We start from the raw sequence: 8,435 nt of genomic DNA, 5'->3' as shown, positions 1-8,435 counted from the left end.
CAGAGCACGGATCCGCAGGGCATCACATGCAATGTGTATCTGCTACACTGAAACAATGTGGGATTCATTGGAAGTCGGTGCAGCACAGCACTACAGCAGATTGTCTTCTATCATTTTTAGGCCGGTCCCAAGACAAGAGACAAAAGCTCTGAGATGAGATTCCGGACATTTCCCTCTCTCATATTACACAGATTATAACAGACTCGACATGAAAAACTGAACACGTGACATTTAAACACCCCTGCGTTAAGCGTGAAAAAACTGCTTCAAGGGCCAGTGTAGGTTTCCATTCATGTTATATTTGGAGACATCTGAACACTGCACTTCATAGGCTAAATAAAGAGCTAAATTAAATCCATATAGAGTTGCAGATGCCATAATATCTTGTTAGTTACCACCTCCTGTGGAACAAAATTGGCAAATGGCATCCGGATCCTCTGTACTCTCTCATTATGGGCTCAGTCTCACCAATTGCATACTGCTTGACATCACATACAGTATTCCCCCGTGGGCAGCAGGAAAAAAATTCATCTGCATATCATGAACTGTTTGCTATGTAAATGTCATCCTCCCTATTAAGCCATTATGTCTCCCATTTAAAATTTTTATAGCTTTCCTTTGCTTTGCATCAGTGGCACAGTTAATGCCAAGTCTGAGGTCCAGTTATATGGCACTTTGTGGTTATGAGAACCATGATGTGACATGACAGCTCACCACACAAACTAACCACCTCAGCGTCAGCTGCGTATGAGCTTCTCGCAGCTCGATCTCACTGTTCGGTGAAAAATGTCTGATGGATTCTTGAGTTTCGTTTCTTAGTGGAACATGTTTTGTCATGCACAAGTTACACTGACAACTCCCCATGGTTGAATCCTTTCTGAGGTTCAAATGTCAATACTCAGCATCAAGGAAGTTCCTTTTTTCTATTTATAAGTGTAATTCTTTTGTGTTGATAAAACCGCTGTCCACTGTTCTTTCACTCTTTAACAGGATCACCAGTGATGTAACATTGCAACATCCGATGAAAATTCACAAGTGGACATGCTGAATATTATTTTTATTAGTAATATATTTTAGGCTATTAGTGTTTTCGTACAAGGGGGACATGGTGGTGCAGTGTGTTGGACCGGGTCCTGCTCTCGGGTGGGTCTGGGGTTCGAGTCCTGCTTGGGGTGCCTTGCGATGGACTGGCGTCCCATCATGGGTGTGTCCCCTCCTCGTGCAGCCTTACACCCTGTGTTGCCAGGTTTGGTTCTGGTTTCCTGCAACCCCATATGGGACAAGTGGTTTCAGATTGTGTGTGTACTTTCATACTTATTTAAAGTGAAATAATAATTCTTTAAAAGGTTGTAATGGTGTCACAAACAACAATTGCTTTTGAATTTCTCAGTAAAAGTGTGTGTTGAGTTGTGGTTACATTTTTACTGAATAGTATGCTCAAATTTTGTCAGTAGATCAGTGGAATAATGTTACTTCAAAACCTATAATGTTCATGATATTATAAACTACCCCCTGTACACTGATGGGTTTTGAATGTATACTGATGTTTCAGAAACTGAAGTGTTTTAAGGCAACAACCCCAGTGATCTGCATTATTCTTAAATATTTCAGAATGTTAGCTGAAATGCTGTCAGGACATTTATGGTGTAAAGTAACAGTATTGTGTACAGTTCTTGCCAAGCTGTGTTCCATGGAAAAGAGACTATTGCTCTACTTCTATAAGGGATCGAAGACCAAGAGGCAGGGCTGTGAATTTGTGTGTGTGTGTGTCTGTATACAGTACCATTTATCAAATCCTTTAGCTTTTGAGTGTAGCATTAGTTAGCCAGCAAATGACTAACTGCCAACATCTGCCAACATTAAGGTGTATTTTCACTGAGCTGAAACAACCACATATACATCACAAAAGGACTGTCAAGATGATATAGGACCAAAGAAAAATTTGTCAGCTCTCAATGATATGACCTTAGTTTTTTACTGTAGCTATGATGTTTTGAAAATGATATTTATTTAATGATTACTATTATAATTTATCACCATATATAACTGTAAAGCTTAATAGTGCATAGAATGACACTCATCTGTAAGAGAGCATGTGCTGTGATGCTTTAACCTTACGGAATCACAGGTTTGTATTACCTGATCTATATTATTATAAGGTTAGCAACAGAAGCGGGGCATGGTGGCGCAGTGGGTTGGACTGGGTCCTGCTTTCTGGTGGGTCTAGGGTTTGAGTCCTGCTTGGGGTGCCTTGCGACAGACTGGCGTTCTGTCCTAGGTGTGTCTCGTCCCCCTCCAGCCTTACACCCTGTGTTGCCAGGTTAGGTTCTGGCTCCCCGTGACCCTGAATGGGACAAGCGGTTCAGAAAGTGTGTGTGGTGACAGAAGAACCAGGCTGGTAATGGACCAAGTGAGGAACTGAACTTTACTGTCTTTATTTTATTCACTTTATGCATATTGTGAAAGAAGACCAAGACCTCACAGGGAAAAGCAAAGACAATGGGGCAGAGAATCAAACTGTTATTCTAAATTATTTTTTAAAAAGTGTTGATTTCCAGAGAACAGTACATGGTTTTGATAATAGCCTGTGAAAAACTATTTTAAAAAAAAAGAAAAAACACATTGCTTGTTCATGCTTACATAGAGTGAAGATTTGCAAAGGTTATAATTTTGTTTTAGACATGTTTATTAATTTACATTGTGGAAGGAAATGTGTTCAATAATTATTTGGTAATTTGGAGCAAAACTGATTTTTTTCTTAGGCTTTCTTCTTTGTTAAGGATTGTTCATACTCTAGTCTGCGTTTAAAGGTTAATTATCTCACTATTTTTGCAGTCAGCCTATCATTAGCCATGCATAGTCATCAAACACGGTCACCTATGCACTGAAAATGTTGAGAGGTAAGTGTGCAGTCCCCTTGGGACGGCACCTTGTGGATGTAACGACGCTTGTGTCGCTGTCCTTTTAACAACATGGACCTTTTAATCACAAAGCAGCAGTGTGACGGAGGCCACGGGACCACAATGTGTCCTCGTGCCAGAGACACAGGCTGCTACACTGACAAGGAGGCAGGGCTCCAGACCTTTCCATTGTGCGAGGCTCCACACACGAAAACCCCTGCCAACCTGATCAGTGTCTAACAGGCACAAATAATTGTAGCTTCCTGCGGCTGCATTGTGCTGAATCCTGGCACTGAGTGAGCTGAACCACATGCTAGCTGTCGGCAGAGACTCCTCCAGAACCTGACCGACGCATCATACGTAATGCCTTCAGAGGACGTCAATTTTTGATCACATTATTATTTACCTGAAACAGCTTCAATTCTCACCATTACAGCACTTTAAGCTTGTTTTGAATAAGTGCAAAATTGCTTATCAATAATCGATGGGCACAGCTGGTATTGCAGTGCTTAGAGCTACTGCCTGGTTGCAGGTTCAATTCCCACCTCTGACTGTAGTACCCTTGAGCAAGGAACTCACCCTAAATTGCTCCAGTAAAATTACCCAGCTGTATCAATGAATAAATAACTGTAAGCACCTTAACATCGCATGTTCCTTTGAGAAAAAGTATCAGATAAATGTATACAGTCAGAATGTTGAAATTAAATTTTGTGAGGCTTTCTGAATGAAAAATAGCAGTTAACAAGGCAGAGATTTTGGAAATACTATAAGAACATACTACTGTGTCACATTTAAGCAATGGACATGTCATGTATGGTTTTTAAGGGGCTGGATCTGCTGGGTCAGGATGGACATGGAGGCATAGGTGTCCTAACTCTCCACTGCATGCAGTCTCCAGCTCCTGGGCAGGCGCCAGGAAAAATGTGTCTCAGTACATAGTGTACAATCCAGACCCTCGGACACAGAGAGAGCAGCACTCAGCCGTCAGGCATGTGGGACGCTGGCGAGGGCCCAGGCTTCCTTTGAGAGCCCTGAAACAATCCTCAACTATTGGGCTCGGATTCACCCCAAAGAGCATGCCATCTCAACAAAAATGAAACGAGTTGGCTGAGAATGCAGCACACTGGCAGAAAGGATCGGGCTGGAAGAGCAGAAGGAAGACAATGCTATAAAACTGCATTACGCTATCTGTGCATTGAGGGGAAAAAGGGCTTCTGCCAAGGTACATGCAAGGATTTTAGATTTTATTAGATTTTATTATTCTTCAGAGTCATGATAAATTACTGAGCTCTAGGACATGAATTACTACACCCTAGGACATAGTCACTTATATCACCAGCACAGAAATATTTAGCGATTATCAATGTCCACAGAACGTTGCAGTATTTTATGGAAATTAAGAAGTCAGGTATATTAGTGGAGCAAAAGTGAGTGTGGCAAGGACATCTGCATCCTTGCATGCCAAATCCATCTCATTTACTCGTAAAAGCTAAAGTGAAAATCTCAAGGCTTCATATAATATTGCATAGATGTGATTTAACTTTCTTTTCCTGCTGGAAGGGGTTCTGCTTTTACATGATAAGCTTGTATAGCCTAGTGACATCCAACAAAGCAAGTCCACCTGATCAATTGCTCACCCCCTATTTTGGCAAAAAATCCAGAATACCCATTGGATGGAAAACCAGCCAACTGCAGGGAAGACACACACGTTCACAGACAAGGACTATAACCACAAATTAGACTTATGAATGTCATAAAACCAGAAAATCCTCATTTGCATTTTAAATCCACAGAAATTGTGGAGATATACTCAAATAAATCTTCTCTCATGTCATTTTGACCAACGTTAAAGTGTGCAATCAAGGGTATAACAGTCCAGCCCACCTGGGTCCGACAGCTTGTTGGATCCAAATCCAATTAAATGCAATGCAACTTGTGACCTAACCTGCAAATCCTGTAAGTTGAATGCAGCACTAAAAGTGCTGTATGAATAGTTCTGTGGAATTAAATGCAGGATATTTTCCTAGGTCACTTATAGGTGATCACATCCAATGCCTGACTGTGATCAGACTCGCTTGTAATTATTGATGCATTCAATAATTTAAAAAAGGCTTTTCCAGACATCTTCTCTTTAGTGTTTGAAACTGATGTTGCTGAATCACTTATCCAGAACTTTGATCCAAAGTGATCTACAGCTGTTCCCATTTGTAGAGCAGTGACATACCTTGGGCCAGGAGGTAGTGGGGCAGTTAAGCACATGACCTTTAAACTTGCAGGTTCAAATCCCATGTTATGCCAGAGCAACCCTGAGCAAGGCACTTGTTGGGCTTGCTTCAGTCAAAAAAGCTGCATAAATGGGATAAATTCTACAGATTATCTTAGACAGAACAATACAATAAAGCAATTAGTTAATATTAGCTATGATTAACCTGAGCTTTCTAAATCAAGTACTTCTCTCAAGGGTTTTATATTTACATGTCTCCTGGGACTTGAACTTTCCACCCGTGGTTTACGGTCATTCATTTTGATATTGTATTACCTTTTGACTTTGACGAACTCCTAATACAGTTTTTGGAATCAGTATTTTAATTCACTGCTGAGTGCAAACAGAGGGTGCGGTGGCATGGTGGTGCAGTGGCGCAGTGGGTTGGACCGGGTCCTGCTCTCCGGTGGGTCTGTGGTTTGAGTCCCGCTTGGGGTGCCTTGTGATGGACTGGCACCCCTTCCTGGGTGTGTCCCCTCCCCTTCCAGCCTCACACCCTGTGTTGCCGGCTTAGGCGCGACCCTGTATGGGACAAGCAGTTCAGCCGGTGTGAGTGCAAACGGGAAACAGCTGAAAGATTTTACAGATGTCCTTTAAATGGTTTTTATTTAATTTGCTTTGTAACAAAGACCATACATATTTTCATCTGCATTTATGCACGTTTACAGATAAACTGATCTATGAAATTTCATCCTTCATGGTTTGTTTTGATCCACCAGCTTAAAGAAATAAAAAATACATATTTTCTTGGAACATTTTAAACATATATATATATATATATACAAAAAAAAAAGACAGAATCATTTATATGAGAAGCCTTACTGAAGAATTGTGATCACAAACAGCCCTCTTGAAGGATATCAGGAGCGCATTACCAATACTATATATAGGAGAATAAGCGATGGGGAAATTTACATTTAAATTGGTCCTCAAATTTTTCTGGTGTGCTCATGCGGTGAATGACTTTGTCTTTCTGTCAACGCTGCCTACCACTGAGGCCATAATTAGCATTGTTAGAGCAAAGTCTGGGTACGTGACACACATTGATTTGATCATGGTCCTATTTGCAGCCGCGGTGTTGGTCAGAGGTAACATTTATTCTTTCAGCCATTTATCTTCGCAAGTTAACGTGTTTGCGGGAGGCAGACGGTCCCTGTCGGAAGGAATGGATTACGCAAGCCTTGTTCACGTTTTCCCATGTCGTCTGTCCTGTTTTCCGCGGAAAGCGTGCCTGACTGTGGGGTGACATATCGGAACCGGTAGGAGCGGCCCGTGCTATAAATAGGCCTGGTGTGCGTGGTGGCGGACCTCTTTCCATGTTTGGTCCCCCGAGGGCTCGCTTTTAAACTGCACGGCCCGCTGTGGTCAGCTGAACACAGCCAGGACTGGGGATAAGGTGGGTGAATGGATCATTTCGCTTCTCTTCGCAGCTCCCAACAGTGCACACCATGTTCTGCGTTACCTAACAGTTAATGAGTCCAAAGTTACCAGACTGTTAAGACCCCCTTAGCAATAAGATGACGTGTGCTATGACACAACGCTCTGAAATGTTACTTAAGGTCAATGAGCATTAATGCGGTACTTAATTTACGAAAAGGAAACGGCGGCACACGTTAACACAAGGGCGTGTGCAGTTGCTTTTTCGTGGCTTAAATCAGATATTAAATCTGAAATGATTCCCTTAAGTTTTTGTGTCATTCATAATTGCATTTTGTAACGTCAAACCAGCACATGCTTATTGGCTTAGAGAAAGAAAATGAACAGAACTTGTAATATTTTTTATTAGAACGCAGGGCGTTTTCGAGGTACAACGCTTTCTGCCGGAGAAGGACAAAAGGGATCAGTTGAAATAAATGGCTTTAATGATTTAGCATCAGCTCGGAGAAATGGTGCTGTGGTTGATGGCTTTGCAGCTGTGCCTATCCATTGCTTAAGGACAATGTGGGATTGTGCAGCGCAGCATGAAAATGGATCACCGCTCTCTGTCACAGTGACAAGGCTTCCTGATGTGTTTCTAAAACCAAAAAACCTTTGTATACCTTTAAACACCTGTCTCACTAGTAGTCAAGGGCTTTACAAAAAAAAACCTGGGGTTTAGTTTTCTTCACTATTGGGGAAAAAAAAAAAAAATTAGATAATATTGGCCAGTGAATTATTAATTCACCGCTTAGCAGACAACTTTTATTCATAGTTGACTGCTGAAAATTATTTCGAAATATTCACCTCATTTCGTGTCCAACTAGGAAATTATAAATGGAGATGTCCTCATTTCAGATAAAGTTTACCAGCGGTACTGAGCTTTTTCAACACCACGTGCACTTTAACATATCATCAGATTTTGAATTGCCACCTGGACTATACATTTGCAGACATCTATACGTAATGGATGGATGAAGATGGATTTTGTAATTTTCTATTGTGGGCCTGTAACAAGTGCGCTCTTGTCATTTACATGATGGTTTCTATACTGCCACCATTCAGTTCTATAAATGCTATTCTGTGTTCCTTTCTAGCACAGACCTGAAACAGCAGACTCGTTGCTTCCTTAAACATTGACTTCCTTTTTTGTAAAATATTCCTGAAAGCCTGGAGATAATTCCAAAAATAAAGGCGCTGAGCTGAGTGACTCATTCTGAATCAACAGCGCTGATTCCTGCGAGCTTCGAAGTCTTAATGCAGCCAGCACACAAACACACATATGCCCAAACACACACACACACACACACACACACACACACACACACACACACACACATTTGCTCATTGAAATGTGTGTTTGTGCAAATGTTTTTTTTTTGTTTTTCTGTATGACACAAATTGCCTGGATGATACACAATGTACAATATACTATGCACTTCAATATAAAAATGTACAGCAGAATTAATGGGTAATGTGCAAAAGAAACCCCCCAAAAATGAATAAATAAAAGATGAGGCAGTCAGATTTTCAAAATGATTTGAGAGAAGTGGGGAAATGATGCATTTATAATGTGGACCTCTTAAAAACTAAACATTTCATTCTGTTTGTTAAAGTGCGCTTTGCTATATCACTCAGCCTTATTGACTCATATTTTTCCGTCAGGCTGTTAATGGTGAGCATCACATTCTTTTATACAGCCGGTTCAAGTCTTCGCACCAACATACTTGTACTTTCACCGAACAAATGAAAATCTGCCTGATGCCAGTATTTTCATGTGATCGAACTTTTAAAGCTGTTTATTAACAAAATTCTGTTACAGTATTGAGACTGAATACTGGCCAAATAGGGTTACT

Source organism: Scleropages formosus, chromosome 20, assembly GCF_900964775.1.
Source record: "Scleropages formosus chromosome 20, fSclFor1.1, whole genome shotgun sequence".
NCBI lineage: Eukaryota > Metazoa > Chordata > Actinopteri > Osteoglossiformes > Osteoglossidae > Scleropages > Scleropages formosus.
This window is presented reverse-complemented; position numbering follows the sequence as displayed.